General features: G+C 37.8%; 1 long non-coding RNA gene across 1 annotated transcript in view; it reads left to right on the top strand.

The window, feature by feature from the left end:
• The window catches only part of LOC149176537 (uncharacterized), a 244519-nt gene extending 223470 nt beyond the window's left edge, over window positions 1-21049 (top strand). Inside the window, exon 3 of the long non-coding RNA XR_016258653.1 lies at window positions 20598-21049. This is a non-coding gene — a long non-coding RNA (uncharacterized LOC149176537). The remainder of the gene's footprint in view (window positions 1-20597) is intronic.
• Window positions 21050-23767: the final 2718 nt, after the last annotated feature.

Below are 23767 nucleotides of genomic sequence, written 5' to 3'. Positions count from 1 at the left end.
TACAATGCACACTAGTTACGACGGTGATAAATGGGCAGTAGGTAGGGTTATGGCACTCCATGTTCCACCCCATACCCACTATCATCCATTTGGTCATTGGCTAGTGCTCAACCACTTGTATCGGCCCCAAACTCCTTACGCATATAGGTGTACAGTCAATGGCCAATATCGGCCCACACGACACAGTTCCTATGAGAAGTGGTTCCACCCCCAACCCTCTGGTGTCGGCCCACCCAATTACATATAGTTTTAAACTCCGCCACCTATCATTTTGGGTGACATATGTCAAGTCATAAAGTGGGGTAAATGATTTAACATTTTTTTTTTCAAACCAAGGTAGGTAAACTATGAGGTGAAACACAATATGTCTAAACTAGCTACTTAGGTATTTTCTTATGCATAAATAAAGCACAAACCAAGTACATGTAAATATCAGAGTTTACAGCTTAAAATTGTTTTCATAATTCTAAATTCAATTATTGGCCTGTTGGAATAAGATTGCAGATTTAGACAGGTACATTACACTTTCACACTAAATGCTCTTTCTGAAATCGTAGTTATTTGGTCAAAATTGGTTTAAGAATGTAATGAAAAAGAACTCTAAATGAAATCAATGTTTTATCCTTATAAGCAAATTCACACCAATTTAATGAAAATCACTTTTTTATTTCAAAACTCAAATCCTTCCAATAATGATTTCAATCATTAACTTAAGCATTATTGACTCTAACTCATTTTAATAAATATCTATAAAACACAATAGTAATCAATTTCTAAAAAATATTGTCTTTTACCCACATTCTAGCATCAAAATTGTATCATTACAAGAAGACAGAGTACTAATTACAGGAAATTTTGTGTGATTATAGGATCACTACAAGGAAATTACAGGAAAATAGAGCATACGCATTTTTAGATAATATAACAAAAGTGATCAGCAAAACCAACTCAAGCATAATAAAACTAATAAAATGCATGACAAAAAGCATTCCAACACATACAAGGGGGACCCTCCTAGGATATGTTGTGAAGAAAAGCACTCAAAAGCTAAAGGAAAATATACACCATATCAGAGAAAGTCGTCTTTGTATTATTCGTAGCTCACAAACTTAGTACAAAGTACTAATATTGTTCAAAAAATAACAACTGAAATATATGCCTAGCATGTTCTTCCTCGATTGTCTACTTTTATACAAAAATTATCAAAGGCTAAACTGATTTTACCCAAACATAGGGTTAGTTAAGAGTTTTAAGCCAATATATAATGTTTACAAAGGAAAAGTAGTGATCATATATGATCCTTCTTGATCTTATGTGACTCAAATATGACATTCCAGGGCTCACTGCCCAAATTTCAACTAATGGGGTACACAAATTGTTGAGTTGTCATGCTATGTTGACCAGAGGGTTGTGACTAGTTATGAGGGAGATAAATAGGTATTTAATGTTTTGAACACACTTCACGTGTCAGAATCATATTGGCTGACTTGGAACACCATAAAGCTTGGACGGATAATAGGAAGCTTTTCTAATATACTGTAATTACAAGAATTCTTGTAGAGAGTTATTTCACAAATTAGTAACTAAATAAATATTCCTAATTAATATTTATGAATTAAAAAGAGAAGACTTACTTATAAAGAATGATTTCCTTTATTATAACTATTTTAAGCCATTATCCCCGCAGAGATTGGTAAAAAGGAAGGATTTAACTCAAATTTGAGGATAAAAAGGGTTAAACAAAGTGGTCAAAAATGCCAAAATATGTGTTCAACATCTCCCCATACCAGTGTTTTTGCATGTAACTATGCAACAAAATTGGAGTTGGTCTTCCAAAACTGTATCTAAAACTGCATCAAAAATTCTATGACCCTATTGTCTTATACAACATTTATTGCCTGAATAAGAAGGTTTAGATTATTGTTTAATGTTGTCTTGTTTCTAACGTTTGACTGCAAATTTCTGAGGCTTACTGTCAAAATTTTGTTGTGTTTGATGTTTCTCAAAATTTCTTGATATAGGTTTATATACTTTTGCCTAAGTGACTTGTGTTTTTCCTTATCCTTGGCATACTAATCTTTTAATTTTGCATTCTCGTCCCTCACTACCTTGTTTACCAGTTCAACCTCATACATTTTTTGCTTCAACTTCTTTATATTTTTGTTTTTCTTCTTTAACTTAGCTTATAGGGTATTTATCTGGTGATCTTCATGTGTGGTTTTTGCTTATGTGTACTAGGTTTCTTCTTATAATGGTTATTCTTCAAAGACCCCTTGCTCTTCCTGAAATTATTGAGATTGTTCAGCATAAACCTCCTCTAATGCCTCCTTTTAGAGTATCTGTTGATAGTGCTGGACCCGCCAACATTCAGGGGATCTCCCCGGTATGAAGTCCCAACTAGACTTCACACCATTTGGTGTAGGAATCGCATCCTGTATGATGGACCGGTTGCCATTATCTTAAAGATATGCCTTAGCTCTTACTTGTCAGCACATGAGAGTGTTTTACTTAGTCTTTGAACAACGAGGTTCATGTGCCTGGTGAATGCGTAGTATCGCTTGTGTCAAGGTTCTTTCATTGCAGAGGGAGAGGGTGAGAGTGAGTCTCAAGTCAAAAGGGAATAGTCCCAACTCTATTAGAGACACACAACAAAACAGGACATGCATAGCTTCCGGCAAAGTAGTCCACACAAATGCGACAGTGACAAACACAAGGTGAACAGATATCACATACAACACCCAGCGGAATAGTCCACACGAGTGTGACGGTCGTTATAACAAGATTACGAGAATGAATCTGTCAAGTGTCCAGCGGAATATTCCACATGGGCGATACAACGTTAACAACTGACACAACACATTTCCGACAGCGTATGCACTAAAACAACCGAAATAGTCCAATTGTCTTAATACAGGTTAAAGCAACATGCATTACAAGCATCTAAAGAATAGTCTTACAAACGAATACAATACATGTGTGAAAACTTGTTGACCTATGAACAAGCTTCTGAATTAAGCGAAAGTTCCAAGAGACATCGGTACACCATTACATCACTAACCCTGATAGCGAGATGTTGGAGCCACTGCTCGCTCCTCAAAGAAAAGACTACAGACTCTCAAGGCTATGTGGGAGGAGCCAAGGTGAAAATCCCTTTGCATGTACAAATGAGGGGTATATATAGCCAAGGGTGAAACTGACCCTTGTGACTATTCGACTTCCCTCATGATTGTTCGACTTACATGACTCTGACTTCATCCGTGGGTCTCTTGGACTTCCACGTTACATTTCATTGATTACACAGTTATGACTCAAGGTAGTGATGTGGCTGAGGCGACTCATGACACAACTCGACATGATGTTGCAGGTATGCACATGCTGGCTATGTTGTTCGTGTCAAGCTATTGTGCTGCTGAGTGATGAGTGTGCCCATGGTGTACCATAGCTTCACCTCTGCATGGAAGAGTGCGTGGAGTCTTCAATGGTCTTGGTGTTCGCTTGATAGTTCATGCATGTGCATGTGTCTCCTTCGCTTGCTACTTGGTATGCTTCGTGTGTTCATCCAACTACGAGCAGGTCTTCTAGCACGCACTCCTTGTTCATCCCCTTCGTCATCATTCGATGTCTCATCCATGTACCTGTTTATGCAATCACTCATGATGAGACGACATCAAATCCAGAAATCCCCTAGTCTACCATGATGCATTGTCTTTTGTTTCCGGGTGCAGGTGACCGAGAGAGAGGACGAGGCTCCGAAACAATGCCACACCACATGTCAGGCCGGGATGCGAGGCTTTGGGGCACTGTCAAGAAAAATTGTGCAAAGGTCACTGGGAGGCTGGGATGAGCAGTCGGAATAGTAATGACATTTTGTGGGATCTGGCTCAGTTGGGACCCTGGGATGAGTAGTCTGGAACAACAATGACATTATGTGGGTTCTTGCTCAGCTAGGAGGCAGAACTGCGCAATTTTTCCCGGGAAGGCAGTGCGGGCAGCAGAGGATACTTACAATGAAAACTGTGCAGATTTTTAGGGGAGGCTGGGAGCAGGCTGCGGGAGCTTGCTAGCCAAAATTGCCAGAATTGGGACGCAGTCATGCTAAACATGTCTGCGCAGTTTCCGGTCTAAGCGGGGTGTCGGGAAGTTGGTGGAAAATCCAGGAAAACTGCGCAATTTTCAGGAGGAGCAACAGGTCGGCTGGCAGGGGAACTGACTAACAGAACTGCGTAATTTTCAGAGACAGTGTAGTGGCAGGCATCGAGTGTCTATCCCTCTTGTCTGTGCAATTTCTTCAGTCATTTAAGGCAGGGATGCTGGTAGCTTCTGCGCAATTTCTAGGAGTGAAGCTCGGGCCCATTGCTTGGTCAAACTCTATGGTTAACCAACGGGAGGCTTGATGGATTGGCTTGAAGGCAGCGCAGATTGAGATGGCTTCTTTGGAAACTTTTGTGTTGTTCTGGGTGACAGTTAGCCAGGTCGATTCCAGGATTGCGCAGTGTAAACTACCTAGGAGGCAACCTCAAGCTCTGCTCAATTCTGGGCAGCAATACTTGGTCATTGAGGGTTGAGACTGCACAATGCAACTCAGCGGAGGTCTGGTTGATGGAGGGTGGTTCGGTCGACAGATCTTTGAAAAATGGTAAGTGTGTGAATGAGTGAACTTGTGTATACAGACCTTGCGAACACACACTCAAAATCACTTGACGGCAAGACATCTCGAACCAACAAGCCAACATATGCTCAGCGTGACTGACTGCGGGACTGTCTAATGGTGAAAGAAACAAGTGCAACACTTTGAATAAACCTTCAAACGATCGTGATGACACTTGCGCAACAGTGCTTACAACATCGTGTGTGAGTGTGATAGATGTTTAGATAGTGAACACAACTCAAACATAAACGTTCAACATCACCAGAACACAGTCACAAGCATGACATAGGAATCAATGTGCTGAAGACGACAATTGGTCGAACAAACGAAAAGGAAGCAAGACATGTAGAGGAAACACATGAAATGACTTTTTGTGTTTGCGCACATGCATGTTAGTGAGGACAGGATGATATGACAATGACAAGCAGTCCTGCAAACTCAACTAAGAGGTGTACTTCGAAAGGTTTTCTTTACTTACCATACTTACCCTCGAGATGATCATGCATCCGACAGAGTTTGCATGCGGTCCTTATCTTTTTCCATTACTTGGTCTCTTGGTCCTTCTCCCCGACTCCTTGGGAGCAATCTCAGCATGTCACCTTTTCTTGTAGTCACTGAGCGATGGATCAACGTAGTTTCAGCAGGAAGTGATTGTTGTCGGGATGAGGCAATAGGAAGCCCATTTGTGCAGTTCTTAAATGTAATACAGTCAGGGCAGCCTGAACAACACTGCCCATTTTTGAGGCACAGGACACTGTTGCGGGATGGGGGTCTTAGGCAGACACTGCGTAATTTCTGAGTGCAGTGTAGCCTGGGTAGTTGGGAGGAAATGTTGTGCAGTTTCTGGATGCAAGGCGCTGCTGTGGGATGGGTCCCAAGAGGACACATCTGCACGGTTTCAGGCTGCAAGGTAGACTGAGAAGTTGAGGGACAATACTGTGCAATTTCTAATGACAGTGGGTTGCGGCTGGGGAAGGATACTGGAGGAAACCACTGGCAGTTTTGGGTGCCAAGGGATGTTGGGGTCTCTGCGCACTACGAGGTTTCAGTAGGCAAGGGAGGAATCTTGATGGTTGCAGAAGAAAAGTGCACAATTCCAGGAGGCTGGATGAGGCTAAGTTGCTTGGGAAATTGGCTAAGTGTGAGATCAATGAAACATATGTAAACATTGATAAGACTTGACTGTGATCGCACACCAACACTTAGTGATACAACGTAGACCATCTAGAATGTATAAACATACTTTGCTTGATGCAACAACCTTCGTGACAAGAGTGCGTGTAGTGAGTGTGAAACATGTCTATGTGATGATAACAACTCATGCGCGCATGCTTTCCCTTGAAGCAAAACAACATCCCCTTTGCATGACAAACAACAACCCCTATGCCCAAAGATGACACATGCTGCATAAAGATGAGAACACAGACAACTCTTAAGATCAAGGAGGGGAGCTTGAAATCATCAACTTACCAACAAGTGACCAAGGATGATCGATCGCAGGATCCAAGGTAGGCTCCGAAATTTTCATGCGAGCCAAAATTTTGGAGGGTTGTTGTAGCCGCTACAACATTGGCGACACATTGGTAGAACTCCAGCTCTTTGTATGGACCTTGTTTTGTGAAAAGTGAGTCTAACCCTTTTGAAAGTAGTGTTCGATTCTTTGATCGTGATGGCTTTTGCACTAGCTTGTGGGAAAGATGTAGTCCTTGCCATTCTCTTGATCGGTCAGCACACATTCCAAGCCAAGCAACTTACTTGTTTTGATTGAGGATGAGGGGATATTGATGCACAAGTAATATAATTGTCAGAGTTTAAGTTTCATCTTTGGTGTTGCTTCGCTGCCAGCAGACCTGAACAGTACCCCGACAGAGTCACAAAGGAACACAGGCATCGCTCCGCTGCTAGCAAGCCTGGTCAGTACCCCGGCTGAGTTACTTGTATCACCTCTCTGCACAGGAAGCCTTTCTTTTCTTTCACCTTATTCATTTTTTTCATTTTTTTTTCAAAAAATTGTGCATAGGCACTTATTTATTTCAGAGGCAGAAGAGGGATCCTAACTTATTGAGAGCAGAAAAGGTTGTTCCTTCAAAAAAGTATGTTATATATACCTATGACATACTTGTTAAGGTTTTCCCCCTCACCTTACTCTGCCTGACTGAGCTGAAAAGGGTTAACCCAAAAGAATCGATTAGAGTAGGCAGTACTAGTTAATAGTGCAAGCGTTGTGTTTTCACCAAGACTCACTTTGAACAGAATGTATTTTCCATCAAGGCATCATCGACTGAAGACAACAAGTTCTTCATAAAGAGAGAGGACAAAAAATAACCAGATGTTGAAAGTTGTACAGATACAAGCAAGCAAAGAAAACAAAAAGCAAAAAGGAGATGTAAAGCGAAAGCAAAACAAGTAAGAAAAGCAAGCAAGCAAACCAAACCAAGTCAGCAATAAAACAAACATGCAAACCAAAAAGCAAGGAAAAACACTACTACTATTCCTACGCTAAACAGTGCATGGGCCTACTCACATGAAGTGATATTTCCAATGCAGCCACTGACGCATTGGCTGGCCCATGTTGGCGAATGCATGATAAACAAGAAAGGTATGCATGTAAACCTGTAAACCAGTGAACAAGAAATATAGATCAGTGAAGACCAATATGCTCCCATTTCTAAAGCATCCACAGAAAAGAAAAGAGTGGATGCACAAGACAGACATTCTGTAGACTTAACATGGTGTTGTGACACACTGCGTGCAAATGATAATAATGCACACTCTCTCAACTATGATAGACAAACAAACATGAGAAAGAGAGAGAAAGTATGCCTTGCAAGTGTGCTTCTTGTGTATGATTCCTCCAATGCATGAGCGATGGGATCATGTGATTCCAGTGGAGGAAGCGAAATTTATGTGTTGGATTGATCTTTAGTGCATACAAATAAGTGACAAGGAGCCATGGGTGTTTCACAAATTTTCTGATCGAAAATGAAACTAACCTCAGGACAACGAGGGTCTAACATAACCATCATCCCAAGCTGAAGTGCCTCGACAGCCTGCGGGTTTTCCACTTCGTCAATAGATAGATCATTGGAGACCAGTGGCTTAGGAAGATTAACAATGAGTGAATCAACATCGTGATCCAATGAAGAAGTACATAGATCACGAAAACCATGACCAAAAAATTCGGGATGTTCGTCGGCATCCTCATGATCTGATGAATCATGCAGAGGGGTTGATGAGAAACAAGGAAGTTCACCCTCTGTGTTTTCAAAAATGACAAATGACAGATGGGACAGATTTTCAGAGGAAGATGTGTCCTCTCCACAATGTAATGATAGGCTGACATCTGGTGTGTCCTATGAATGATCAGAAGTAGAAACATCCGGAGATGAGTTTTCACAGGGGAAATCAAAAGTGGAAGAATCACAAGGGATGTCAGGATAGACCGGATAAGGCGTGAATGGAAGGGAGTCATCCTTCACCGTGTGTTCTTCTTCAAATTCTCGCACACACTCATCATGAATGGTAGCGTAGGTTGGCTGCACAACACTAACTCCGTCGACAACTTGATCCTTGTTCACAACAAGTGTGGAGTCCAAAATGGAAGAACACAAGACAATAAAATCCGGAGGATCAATGGAACGCGGGGACGAAGGTTGAGGGAACGAATCCACGTGACAACCAACAGGCTTGCAAGCCAAATCTGCGCAAATATCAAGAGCAGGTGGGGTAGGAGGATGTGACAGTTCAATAGATGTGTGCGCACCTTCTCCCACCTCGCACTATGGAGATAGAGTTGTTTGATGAGAAGAGGACGAACGGTCACTTATGACAGTGACCTCATCTGTTTTAGATTTGACAGCTCTAACACCGAGGTATGCTGGGAGGGGTTTGAATGATTCTAAGAATTGTGGATTTTCGGATATGTAAAGAAGATACTTAAATATTCCATCGAGAAATTCTTCAAGAAATTGGTATGCAAGATTACAAAAGTGTGTGTGGAATTGTTCAACGAATTCACCAGGTGCTTTCTATAATTTCAGAATTTATTAATTGAGTGTTTTACGGTCAAAATGATTGAAAGCATTGTCTATGTCTGTGATCAAAGGATGGAAAGAGTGAATAGATTTTTCGGGCAATGTGGCACACCAATGTAGTGGGTGCCCTCGAAGCGTGTATGTGAACAACACGCAGGTCATGTAATCTTCAAAGATTTCATGCCTTTCATAGGAGCCTACAATGCCAACTGCGTGTCTAACCAAGGCTACTTGGCCTCCACCATCGTATGTGTATTGTGACAAGAAATTCTAGTGCTCCTCCGAGATTTCAAAGTCGTTTCCATAAGACATACACTCCGGAGAAGAAATTTTGTGATTAGTCATGATAAGTATGTGGAGATTCAAAACAGATTGTGAGGACTCATCTTGTCATTTGGCCCTCCTTTTAGCACCAGAAATGTTGACGGTGCTGGAACTGCCAACATTTAGGGGATCTCCCCGGTATGAACTCCCAACTAGACCTCGCGTCGTTTGGTGTAGAAGTCTCATCCGGTATGATGGCCCGGTTGCCATTATCTTAAAAATATGCCTTAGCTCTTGCTTATTAGCACATGAGAGTGGTTTACTTGGTCTTCCAACAGCGAGGTTCGCGTGCCTGGTGGGTGCTTAGTGTCTCTTGTGTCAAAGTTCTTTCACTGCAGGGGGAGAGGGTGGGAGTGAGTCTCAAGTCGAAAGGGAATAGTCCCAACTCTGTCAGAGACACACAATACAGAAGGACATGTGCAGCTTTCGGCGGAGTAGTCCACACAGATGCGGTAGCCACAAACACAAGGTGAACAGATAGCATGTACAATGCCTAACGAAATATTCCACACGAGTGTGACGCTCATTAACAAGATTACGAAAATGAATCTGTCGAGTGTTTGGCGGAATAGTCCACATGGGCGAGACAATGTTAACAATTGATACAACACATTTCCAACAGCATATGCACTAAAACAATCGAAATAGTTCAATTGTTTTAATATAGGTTAAAGCAAAATGCATTACAAACGTCCAAAGAATAGTCTTACAAACGAATACAATACATGTGTGAAAACATGTTGGCCTGTGAAGAGGGTTCTGAATTAAGTGAAAGTTCCAAGACACATCCATATACCATTACATCACTAACCCTGATAGTGGGGCATTGGAGCCATTGCTCACTCCTCAAAGAAAATACTACAGACTCTCAAGGCTATGTGGGAGGAGTCAAGGTGAAAAGTCCTTTGCATGTACAAATGAGGGGTATATATAGCCAAGGGTGAAACTGACCCTTGTGACTGTTCGAATTCCCTCATGACTGTTCGACTTACATGACTCTTTGAATTCATCTGTGGGTCTCTTGGACTTCCACGTTACATTACATTGATTACACAGTGATGACCCAAAGTACTAATGTGGCCAAGGTGACTCATGACAACTCAACATGACGCTGCAAGTATGCACATGTTGGTTGTGTTGTTCATGTCAAGTTGTTGTGTTGTTGAGTGATGAGTGTGCCTGTGGTGTACCATAGCTTCACCTCCACATGGCAAAGTGCGTGGAGTCTTCAATGGTCTTAGTGTTCACTTGATAGTTCATGCATGTGCATGTGTCTCCTCTGATTGTTACTTGATATGCTTCGTGTGTTCGTCCAATCGTGAGCAGGTCTTTTAACACGCGCTCCTTGTTCATCACGTTCATCGTCGCGCCATGTCTCATCCATGTACCTGTTTCTGCAATCACTCATGACAAGACGACATTAAATCCAGAAATCCCCTAGTCTACCATGATGCATTGTCTTTCGTTTCCGGGTGCAAGTGACTGGGAGAGAGGACAAGGCTCTGAAACAATACAAACCACATGTCAGGCCGGGATGCGAGGCTTTGGGCCACTGTCAAGAAAAATTGCACAGAGGTCACTAGGACGCTGGGATGAGCAGTCTGGAACGGTAGTGACATTCTGCGGGATCTGGCTCAACTGGGAGGTACAACTACACAATTTTTCCCAAGAAGGTAGTGCGGGCAGTAGAGGACACTGGTAGTGAAAACTGCACAGATTTTTAGGGGAGGTTGGGAGCAGGTTGCGGGAGCTTGCTGGCAATACTGCGCAGAACTGGGAGGCAGTCATGATGAACATGTCTGTGTAGTTTCTGGGCTGAGCGAGGTGTCGAGAAGCTGGTGGACAATCCAGTAAAACTACGCAATTTTCGAGAGCAGCATGCTTTTCCCTCTTATCTGCATAACTTCTTCAGTCAGTGGGGGCAGGCATGCTGGCAGCTTCTGCGCAATTTCTGGGAGGAGTGAACCCAGGGTCACTGCCCGGTCAAACTCTTTGCTTGACCAGCGAGAGGCTTGATGGATTGGCTTGCAAGCATCACAGATTGAGATGGATTCTTGGGCAACTTCTGCGTTGTTCTGGGTGACAGTCAGCCAGGTCAATTCCAAGATTGCACAGTGCAGACTGCTTGGGAGGCAACCTCAAGCTCTACGCAATTTTGGGCAGCGATACTTGGTCATTGGGGGCTGAGACTGCACAGTGCAGCTCAGCGGAGGTCTAGTTGATGGAGGGTGGTTCAGTTGACAGATCTTTGAAAAATGGTTAAGTGTGTGAGCAAGTGAACTCGTGTATACATGACCTTGCAAACACATACTCAACATGACTTGACTACAAGATATCTCAAACCAACAAGACAACATATGCTCAGTGTGATTGACTGCGGGGTTGTCTAATGGTGAAAGCAACAAGTGAGACACTTCGAATAAACCTTCGGACGACCGTGACGACACTTGTGCGACAATGCTTACAACATCGTGTGTGAGTGTGATAGATGTTTACATAGCGAACACAACTCAAACACAAACCTTCAACATCATCAGAACACGGTCGCAAGCATGACATGGCAATCAAGATGTTGAAGACGACAGTTGGTTGAACACGCGAAAAGGAAGCAAGACATGTAGAGGAAACACATGAAATAACTTTTTATGTTTGCGCACATGCATGTTACTAAGGACAGGATGATATGAAAATGACAAGCAGTTCTGCAAACTCAACTAAGAGGTGTACTTCGAAAGGTGTTCTTTACTTACCATACTTACCCTCGAGATGATCATGCATCCGACGAAGTTTGCATGTGATCCTAATCTTTTTCCATTACTTGGTCTATTGGTCCTTCTCCTCGACTCCTTGGGAGTGATCTCAACATGTCACCTTTTCCTGTAGTCATTGAGCGATGGATCGGTGTGGTTTCAGCGAGAAGTGATTGTTGCTGGGATGAGGGCATAGGAAGCTCATTTACGCAATTCTTGAATGCAAGACAGACAGGGTAGCCTGAACAACAATGCCCATTTTTTAGGCACAAGACACTACTACGAGATAGGGGTCCTGGGCGGACACCTCTGCACAATTTCTGAGTGCAGTGCAACCCGGGCAGTTGGGAGGAAATATTGTGTAGTTTTTGGATGTAAGGCACTGCTACGGGATGGGTCTCAGGAGGACACATCTGTGCAGTTTCAGGCTGCAAGGCAGACTGAGCCGCTGAGGGACAATACTGCGCAATTTTTGATGACAGAGGGTTCCGGCTGGGGAAGGACACTGGAGGAAACCACTCTGCAGTTTTGGGTTCCAAGGGATGTTGCGGTCTCTGCGCACTGCGGGGTTTCAGCAAGCAAGGGAGGAAGCTTGATGGTTGCAGAAGCCAAGTGCACAGTTTCGAGAGGCTGGATGAGGCTAAGCTACTTGGGAAATTGGCTAAGTGTGAGATCAATGAAACATATGTAAACATTGATAGGACTTGACTGTGATCGCACACCAACACTTAGTGATACAACGTAGACCATCCAGAATGTATAAACATACTTTTCTTGATGCAAAAACCTTCGTGATAAGAGTGTGTGTAGTGAGTGCGAAACATGTTTATGTGATGATAACAACTCATGCGCGCATGCTTTCCCTTGAAGCAAAACAACATCCCCTTTGCATGACAAACAACAACCCTCATGCCCAAAGACAATACATGTTGCATAAAAATGAGAACACGTACAACTCTTAAGATCAAGGAGGGGAGCTTGAAATCATCAGCTTACCAAGAAGTGACCAAGGATGATCAATCGCAGGATCCAAGGTAAGCTCTGAAATTTGCATGCGAGCCAAAATTTTGGAGGGTTGTTGTAGCCGCTACAACAGTATCTAAATTATAGTCTTGGCTTTCTTAGGTAGTTTTTTTGGCTCTATAGGGTTAGAGGTCTCCTCATCGGCTTCTTTTAATATCTAAGTTGTTCCCCTTGTCATTTTGCTACAAGTTTTTGATTGAAACCTAGAGATAGTTTTTCTCTTTCTCCCTGCAGAAGTTGAGCCAACAATTTCCAGAGAGAGTGTGATCCTTCTCCTTGCTACAACTCTGTAGCTTTCTTTGTTCTTCTCCCTCATTTTCTTCAAGTTTTTGTTGGATTGGGGAATTTTGTTCTGGTTCAACATTTTCTTGTACTTCAGGAGAAGCTTTGGGGTTTATTGGTGTTTTAAGGATATTTTCCTCAGCATGATCTTCATTTTCTGTATTCAGGCTTCTGTGATCCATAATGAATTAAGCAAAGTCTTTCAGTAGAAATCACATAAGAGAATTTTTTGGCGGGCGTGTTTCGAACCAACAAGTGTGGTTCATCATCAGGACCAGATGAAGAGGCAGACCATGGCAAAGGCTTAAATAGAGAGCAACGTAGAGACCAAAATTTCAAGTAATGACTATCTTTGAACAATAATATTTAAATTATGATATTAATTTATTAATATATTAAAAACAAATATTATTAAGTAACGACTATATTAAACAACTAGTTTTTGAAAAATAATATTTAAATTATGATATTAGTTTATTAATTTATTAAAACCGAATATTAATAAGTTACGGCTATATTAAATGACTAGTTTTTGAAAAATAATATTTAAATTTATTTATTTAAAAATAATAAAAAAAATCAAAAAAATCAATGTCAAACTCCAAACAAGAAGGGAAGTCAAAAATTATAAAAAGGAGTCAAGACCTTAATCGAGAAAGATCATTTAATAAATAAAAATAATTAATTGAAATAAAATAAACTAAATTAAAAATAATTAATGAAAAATAAATAAAATAAAACAAAAATATACAGGAGTCAAAAGAAATATATATATATATATATATATATTCAAAGAAAAATAATCAATAAATAAAACAAGGTCAACAGTAGAATATGGGGTTGAGGCCTATTAAACAAATAAAAAAATGCTAAAAGGAGTTAAAAACAAATAGGATGATAAAATACTTAAGAAAACACAAAGGGTCAAGACAATAAACCTTAATGAAGAATAAATCAACAACAAATACTATAAAAAGGATATCAATACCTACATAGATAAACAAACAAACAAAATAAATCTAAAAAAGAAACCTAAAAAACTAAGAGGACGCGACAAGGACCCAACTTCTACTGATTTTCCAACCATCGTCTCTATTTAAATTATTGGGTATTTTTTCAATTTCTAGGGCCTACCTCAATTTACGATGATGTAAATGACTAACCCTAGCAATGACTTGGGCCTCCTCAATGCAAATGTGATGCTTAGGTTTATATGCATGCTTTGCCAAAGCAGAGAAGCGGGTCTTGCCATGCTTGATGTTAGCGGCGTGCCCACGAATCCTTTGATTAATCGAATGACCAGTCTCACCAATGTAGGGAGTCCCACAAGAGCATGTGATAACGTAAACACCCTTCATATTCTTGGGGTCCACTAGGTCTTTTACAGATCTAAGGGAGCTCTGGATGGTATTTAAAGGCCTAAAGGTTGAAACCACCTTATGCTTCCTTAGGATCCTCGCAATCTTGTCAGTGGTCCCTTGGATAAAAGGAAGATGAGCACCAAAAAATCGATCGTCGGTATCTCTCTTAGCACTAGGACCTTTTTCAGCTCTGAGGAAAGCCTTAGTACATTGGTGTCTACTATACCCATGATTAAATAAAACACTTAAGAGATGTGCTTTCTATTCATTGAGATGGTTGTCATCAGAAACTCTTAAAGCTCTAGCTGCTAAGGTGTTGAGAACACCAAGTTTTTGAGCTTGGAAATTATGAGAATTAGCATGAAGATATTGTTCATATAGTCGTTACTTAATAATATTTATTTTTAATATATTAATATCATAATTTAAATTTTGGTCTCTGCATTTCTCTCTATTTAAGCCTTTGTCATGGTCTATCTCTTCATCTGGTCTTGATGATGAACCACACTTGTTGGTTCGAAACATGTCAGCCGAAAATTTATCTTATGTGATTTCTACTGAAAGACTTTGCTTAATGATCTTCATTGTCAGGATTTTCCTCATCAAGGTTTTCAATTATGGCCTCTTCAACCCTAAACCCATTTCTTTGTAAAAAGTCATCCCATGTTTTATTTAACTTACTCAATTCGTCCAGAACAAGTAATTTTACCAACCTGTGGTGATAGAGTAGTCTCTCCTTATTTAAATGACATTTTTGGACCATAGTTTCCATTTTCAATAAACTTTTGCAGAAGAAAAATGGAAAATTGATTCTTCTACCACTATCTTTCACATGTTCAAGCAAATAGATATGGTAAAGGAATATGATATTATATTTTCCCTCGCAAATTATATACTTTTGCAGAAAGTAGACAATATATGCCCAAGGTTTTTTAAGGCATAGTCTTGGAAACCTGTTCAACAACATTGTCCATGCCTTATTTTTTATTCTCTAGCCCTTAAACCACTTTTCTCTAGCTTTCTATAATCCTATAATTATGGCTAGGGTTTCTTCTAAAACTAAGAGTGATATCCCCAACACTTGCGGTTTGTCCATTGAGCGTGTCTGCAAATGCCTTTGTTACTATCATGTTGTGGCCTTGGAATTTTTCAAAAAATGATAGTGATCCTACTCTATGAAATTGTATACGGCATGCAGGAAATATTTCCAAGATAGTTATGTCGTGAGATTCACTGCGTACCACCCTTGTGGTTACCATGCTTACTTTCCTAACAAAGAGCTCAATTTGAGTCTTGGTAGCATTGTAGGAGAATAGAGTAGAAAAAATTTTGCTTGCAAGGTTCAAAGAAATAGTGAATTATCAACACTGACAATTCAAAATGGTATCATGTTTGGTGATTGTGATATTTGTAAAAAATGTACAAATATCACATGTGAGGTCTAAAATGGGTCTCCTAAGGAATATTATAAAATAATAGTTAGCAATAATAATAAAATAAGAATAGGTCAGATCGTCAAATTTTAGAGGGGAAAAAATTATTTTTTCAACTCATATTTTCAACTTATCCCCCTATAGTTTTACTCAAATGTCGAGTGGGAACACTTATTGAATGCGGAATTTAATTCCTCATTCAAGGAGTATCCATGTTGCGTACTTTCGATAGAACCCTACTACACCAAAAATTTGAAATACATGAAAAGCGTAATTGCAATCACATTTTTCATGTAAAAAGATTCATCAAAAGCATGCAACATGGGTACTCCTTGATGAGGAATTAAATTCCACATCCAACAAGTGCTCTTGCTTGACATTTAAGTAAAATCATTGGAAAATACGAGTTGAAAAAAATATATCTTTTTTACTTTTTTACTCCAAAAATAGTGAATCATCCCCATGGTTGACATCATCATCTTGAATCTTATTAGTTCTTATAAATTTAATTTTGGTTGTACATTTTTGTTTTGAAACCTATTTTTGACCTCAAAAATTCTCTAATTATTTCGTCAAATTTTAGAAGTATGGGTTTTAGGCATAAAGAGTAATAATTTTGCGGAGGGACGAATGAAAGTATAAGTTTGAATTTCACAATGATGAAGTAGGATTTTTAGGAAAAGATATAACGCAAGTTTTTTAAGTTTAACCATTTAAAGAAAATCATCTATGTTTAATAAACGAATATAACATTAAACATTTACCTTTTTGGAATTTTGACTTGTCCTCATCATCAATGTCTAGTATTTAGGAATGATTTAATGTATTCCTGGTTGAAACTGATAATGGACTAACCTTTTTCTGAAGCTTTTATTTCAAGAATCTAGAAACTTCATTACAGGAATTTGAAAAATGTCTTTTTTGTTGATGTTGATTGGAGTTTCCTTTCTTGATGTTGATGCAGATTTTCCTTTGATATCATCACTAACAGAGGTGATTATTTATTAAAAATAACCCTACTTAAGCAAATAAGTGAGAATGTACATGTTCATGAAGTCTTGTAATTATAGGAAATTATATTTTGGATTTTGGAATTTCGGGAAATAATTCACATAGTTTTATTGCAAAAGAAAAAAACCATTATCAAGAAGGATCATTTTCCTATTGTTACATACTATGAAACCACCTGATTTACATTTTCTTTTTATGACACTATCTTGTGGATTTTTATTGAGCCCAAGATGGTTAATGTTCACGGGTATTTTCAATTTTAATGAGCCTAAAAAACTTAAAGAAAACTCAAATATTATCATGTGAATTTTTTCTCGAGCCCGGGGTGGCTAATGCTCGTTGGTATTTTCAATTTTAGAGTCTAGAAAACTTAAAGAAAACTCTAAGGGGGTTCATTTTCCATAAATAATCTACCAAGACTGGGTAACAGGGTAATATGATATTTGGTAGATGTTCTTCTCATAGTTTAATGAGCATAAGAAGGAACAGAGTAAGCTCATCATTATTTTTCGAAAATGTAAATTCAAGATGAAAGTGGATAAGGGGAATTACCCTCTTTATCCACGATGTCCATCTCTGCTTGTTGAAATAAATTGGAAACATAATCATCTCTTGAAACTAGTTGATGATACAATTTTACCCTATATGACCATTGACTATAAACGAGATGTTTTATCCATCAATTGTTTTTACTTCTATAGCATCATTATCAAACATAGTTTGACTTTCATAGGGACACAACCAATGAGTAGTAAACTTAGTCTTGAAGTCTTTCAACCTTGAATCAAATAGTAGGGCCCAATCTCCAGCTTTGAACTCCTTTATAAATCTATTGTGCCATTTGGTTCTTTGTTGTTGTATAAGAGTGGTCTTTTGTAGAGCATATAACCGCATCTCTTCTAATTCATTTAACTGTGAAATCTTTGTTGTTGAGTTTCTGATAGGTTTAATCTTAGTTCTGTTGCAATTTTGAAAGTTTTAATTTGAAATTCAATGGAAAAAACTACATGTTTTCCATATAGTAGTTTATATGGGGTATGACTTAATTTGAAATTCAATGGGAAAAACTACATGTTTTCCATATAGCAGTTTGTATGGGGTATGACTAGTGGTGTTTTTCCATGTAGTTCTATATGCATGCCCATAAGGCCTCAGTGATCATTTATGCCCAATCTGTTTGGTGAAGCCGAATAGTCTTTGTCAAAATGATTTCCAAAATCTTATATGTAGATTCCACTTGGCTATTGGCCTGTGGATGTGTTGGCTCACCAACAACTCTACATTTGAGTCAAAATAAAGGGAGGGTCATTATAAATGTTGGAAAATGCCCCTTTTTATTGGCACTTGGGTGGTTGATGGTTCCTCCTATCGTTATTGCTGGGCTTTTAAGCTTTTTGGTTCTTCAAGATTTGATCATGTTTTGACTTATCTTTCAATTATGATCTTTGCAATGGTCGTTTTGATTACTTGATCTTACTTGATTTTATTGTATCAATCTTGATTGTATAAAGCTCATTTAGCTTTGAACATACTATTTTTCAATGTGTTTCTTTCGACAATCTTCTTATGAATGGATCTTGGCACATTCCACTGGCTATTTTGAGGCTCGAGTTTTTTCATCATTTTGGTACCTTGCTTTGACGACTTCCTCCTTTAAGTTGTTTCATGACATTATTTTGACTTGATCTCAACGTAGCAACCTGCACATATGTAACACTAATGAATATTAAATGTAAATAACAATTGTTATGTAACATATTATTAAACTAAATATGCAAGTATTATTAATATTAATGAGTAATATGAATATTAATAAATTTTATAAACTATTTTTTTTTTTTAAACTAAAAAATAACTAACCATATGTACATAAAATAGAACATAACATAATACCTAACAATGTATACTATAAAAAAAAATATAACAAAACACATGTATATTTAATCTTAATTAACTTTTGTTTTAATAAACTATATATTATTATTATTATTATTATCATCCAATTTTAAGGTCACGGCATACCAAGTTGGTATATGAGATCCTCTTATTTGTGGGACAAGGGACCTGCATATGAGACCTTCTTATTTGTGGGACAAGGGACCTGTATATGAGACCCTCCTATTTGTGGGACAAGGGAGCCACCTGCGCGCAGCGATTTGATTTGACTACTAAACCTACAAAAGCATACATACTCTACCCCTCTAATTTTAAACCATAACCTATTAAGAAAAAACACATATTCTTAACCATATACTATTAACATATGTTATAAATCTCCATGTCTTAATTATATATATATATATATATATATATATATATATATATTAAAAATATATTATTATAAGTTAAAATGTAAATAAACCATTTTTACAAAAGTGTATATTTTACCAAAGTACATCAGCCATCACATTATGGATTATTATGAAGGCCACTTAGGAAATAGACCCACTAATCTCATAATAAAGAGAAAACCCATAACATATAAAAAAAAAAAAAAGAGCACATTTACAAATATTCAATGAACTAAACCATAAATCAATGAATCGATTCATAAAACTACATACACGTCGCAGGGCATTTGAAAGTGCCAACAACGCATTTGTAATACGCTGTCAGTGGCAGCACATCCCGCAAAGGTTCATATTGTGTTTCAAATACGTTGCAACACATGGTCAACCTTCGCATTTGTAATGCGCCACGACATTCTACGTTGGAAATTTCTCGGACCAACGTGTTGCTCATACGTTACCATTTCCACCATGTCACTGCTCACCTCAGCCACGTTAAATGTAGACCACCAAAATGATAAATGTGGTACAAAAAAAGGTTAATTAATAAAATTAAAACGGTAAAACATTCGTAAGGTTTTTGACCATTTCAAACCAAACACGTTGCTAGCTTTCTTGATTATGTGGAGGAAGAAAATGTTAATTAATAAAATTAAAACGGTAAAACATTCGTAAGGTTTTTGACCATTTCAAACCAAACACGTTGTTCGCTTTCTTGATTTTTATGATGATTTTTATCATTTTGTGGAGAGTAAAGATTTTTATTGTTTAATTAAGAATAACTCGTATCAATTTGTGTGAAATTCGATGGTGGAAGACACCTAAAGAAATTTGGGAAGAACGGGTGTGTACTTTTTGCATTTCTAGGGGCAGTGGAATCAGAAAAGCATTTCATTTTGGAATGTGATGCTTTCACAGACATTTTCTTGGGGCAGTGGAATCAGAAAAGCATTTCATTTTTGAATGTGATGCTTTCATAGACATCAGGAAGCATTTCATTTTGGAATGTGATGCTTTCAGAGACATCTTTCATAGACATCAGGAGCATTTCATTTTGGAATGTGACGTTTTCAGAGACATCAGGGACAATTATGGCAGTATGTTAACCTCAATTCCTTGGTATTATCTTTTCAGTGAGAGAACTATGCTCATCATCAATTTGAGTAAAAAAATGATTGAATTGCAAAAAAACCCAAAAAAAAAGGAAATTAATACCATAAACTATTTTTAATCCGTTAAAATATCATCATTTATTCATTCACGTAATAAAACACATTTATTTATTCATTGACGTTGGCTCACACCATTGTATTTAGTTATCTTAAAACGATAAAAATATGAAAATCTTATATAACATTATACATGGCAAATGTTTTGTTTTTTTGCATGTAAATTTGTTTTGCAACAATATTTTCTATTTAAAACTGGTATTTTTTATTGCAGGTGAGAGACTCAAATTAGGAAGACTTTGATCCTAATATTTGAAATAGATTTATGGAGATTCGAACAAGGTTTTTCGAAAGTTTGTTAAACAAACTTTGATGTCGTTGAAAATAGATTCCCTGGTATTATTATGAAAGAAGGATTCCTGTAACCTGCAAAAGGAAGGGGGGAGAAATTTTCTTAAGAGAACTATTCTGGTACGAGTAAGAGACGATCAAGCATTTTTGCAAATTATTTTCTGTAGGCAAGACTTCAGAATCTAGGAAGCACTATTTGGAAGATTTTATGAGTTGAGGACAACTCAGAAAACCGGGGGTTTTGTACATTCAAATCCGAATATTATTATTTATTTGAATATTGCAATGAGTGTTTGGAGTTAGCAAGTCTATTCCATATCTACTGGTTAATTTATATAAATGCACATTATTGTGTTTTATATAGAAAACGGTTATAATCTAGATTAAACTTGTTAATTAGTTTTTGAATGTTTCAATGATTTGACCGTTATTTAAATGCGAGGATTATTCTTATTAATAAATAATTGTTAATCATCATAATTATTTTCGAAATAAGAACCTGAACTAGTTTAATTAATATGCATTACCAGAATTGTTTCTATTATATATTCATCATAAAACTGTATGTGCATTCTCTCTTCCAATTCTTCAATTTGATATGAATAAACTACTTTCTTATATCAGAGTTGGAACCAAAATTAAATAATCGATGCATGTAGATATATGTGTTTTCATTAGTAATTATTAAATGTATGTTTTTCTATTTTCTCTTTATCATCATGGTATCAATTAAACTATTTCTTAGTTGTGATGATGCATTTAATAATGAATATGTTTTAAATAATGAGTCTAAAAATGAACATACAAAATCCTAATAATTATTTATTGAGATAATTATATGAATTTATTAAGTTCAAAGTTTCATGAAATATTTCATTAATCTATAGGTTTATCTTGCACTTAGACTCAAATTTAGCCCCTTATGCCTTACTCTTGATTGGGAGTAAGACTAATCCTTCTTTTAATCGAGATATAATAGATTTACTCTTTATTGTTTGCATATAGGCTAGATTGCATTTGCACTTAGATTAATTTAACGCATTCCTGGAAGTCTCCTTTCGTAGGAGAAAAATTGCATGTGGTTTAGTTGAGCCCTCTTTTCAGCTAACTTAAAGGATTACCTCTTTTAAGCATGTTGCAAGAAGGTAATTCCTTTCTTTTTGTCTATTGAAAACAACAAGTAATATCATACATTGGTAGGAAAAAGGTAGATTTAGAGTTATATTAGATTAGCATTAGTTTAAAATAGTTTTAAGAATAGGATAACCAGACCCAATTTAAAACCAGTCGGAACCACCAGGCCAAACGGAAGAGTGTCTAATTTGGGGCTCTGATCGGGTGGTCTCCCAAATGTTGATGAGGTCATTTTTCCATCAACAAGATGATAAGCAACCTTTATTGATCACTTTTATAATAATGCTTTCATGTCATGTGTAGCTGTCATTAGGAGTTACGAGGAATCAATCTAGAAGTTCTTGTTTCCAATGTGTGAGTTGTAATGATGATCTAGTTGTGTCGAAGTCGATAATTTGTGTCTTATATATTTGTACCTGTGATAATCAATAAAAGTATTGTGTGAGATTTGAGTTGTGCAAAATCTCTCTCTGCTTAGCGCTCTTTTTTTTTTTCTAATATGGTATCAAACCCTGTTCTGGCTTGATTCCCTCAAGGGAAAGCTGGGAAAATGTGAGAGAGCCTTGAATTTATCACTATGTAAATAGATTAGGGTAAGATAATTTGTTGTGTGGAAATTTTTTGAGAGTTGATTTCAATTGTGATTATATTTCTCTGTTTAGATCTCTGTGTGTGTGTGTGTTGTGTAAATAAGAAATTGGGCTCGATGCTCATTGAGATATGAAATCTTTAATCCACAACAAATTTCAAATCGCATTTGGAAAATTGATCATTGTGGCGTGACAGCATCCATATAAAGTCATCTTGCGCAATCGAGGTTGAGCTTCTGGAACAATTGACACAAAAGTGCGAGGGAGTTGTTGGATTTGGCTTTTTCAATTTTGAATTTTCTGTTGTTGTCAAATAACTCCAGAGAGAAGTTTCTGCCCTCCACCAAAACCAATACCAGTCAGACAAAGATTAAAAATATATATATATGAGAGATCGTGTTGGTGTTTCTGTGTGTTTTTTTTATTGGTTATAAAAAGGATTGATGGTTCTTAAATTGGAAGCCCCAGTGTCTGAAACGTCAATTCTTGTGTGTTAGTAATTTTGGTTATAAAAAGGGTTGGTGGTTCTTAAACTAGAAGCCCCGGTGTCCGAACATTAATTCTTGTGTGTTAGTAAGGTCAAGTTGTTTGATCAACTCTTGAGCACATTCAGTATCTAGACCTCTATCATATTAACTGATGGATAGCCGAAAGTGAAATATCCGACAGATGGTGGTTGGTCCATAGGATGGTTTATTACTTGACGGATCTTATCGTGGAAACCTCGACAAGCCGAATTGTCAAAATTGTTGATCCTGCAAAGTTCATCAACGATGGTCAAAGGCGGTTACGTTTTAAATGGAGGTCAAGTAACAGCTTGAAGATGTGATGGTGAAAGAGCGGAGTTTACGAGATTCCAGAGTGGATGTGAGTGCTCAATAAAAGTTGAGAAATGAGCAGAGATTGCACAACTCAAATCTCACACAATATTATTATTCATTACGACAGTTACATATATAGGAAATTACACACTCACTTCAACACCTCTAGATAATGACTCCAACTCATTACATAAGAATCAACAACTTCTAGAATTACACCTAGGGACTCACGATAAAAACTACACATGACATGGAAGCATTACTTCCAACAAATGTTTGATTTTGTATTCCTTCACAATTGACTCAACTAAATTTCATATAAATTGAGCCCCCTGATCAGTAACTATCTCTCTAGGTACCCCAAAGCAAACAAAAATGTCTTCAAAGAGAAAATATACCATTAATTGCATAGTAGCTCTTGTTAAAGCCATAGCATCTACCAACTTGGTCACATAGTTTGTACAAACTAATATGTACCTCTTTTTTCTTGATGTCAGATTAATGGGTCCCATAAATTCTAAGGCCCATTTCTCAAATGGTTCCAGAAG

This window comes from Pinus tabuliformis, chromosome 4_1, assembly GCF_031772625.1.
Source record: "Pinus tabuliformis cultivar Carrire ecotype Pingquan chromosome 4_1, CPIR1, whole genome shotgun sequence".
NCBI classification, from domain to species: Eukaryota; Viridiplantae; Streptophyta; class Pinopsida; order Pinales; family Pinaceae; genus Pinus; species Pinus tabuliformis.
This window is presented reverse-complemented; position numbering and strand designations above follow the sequence as displayed.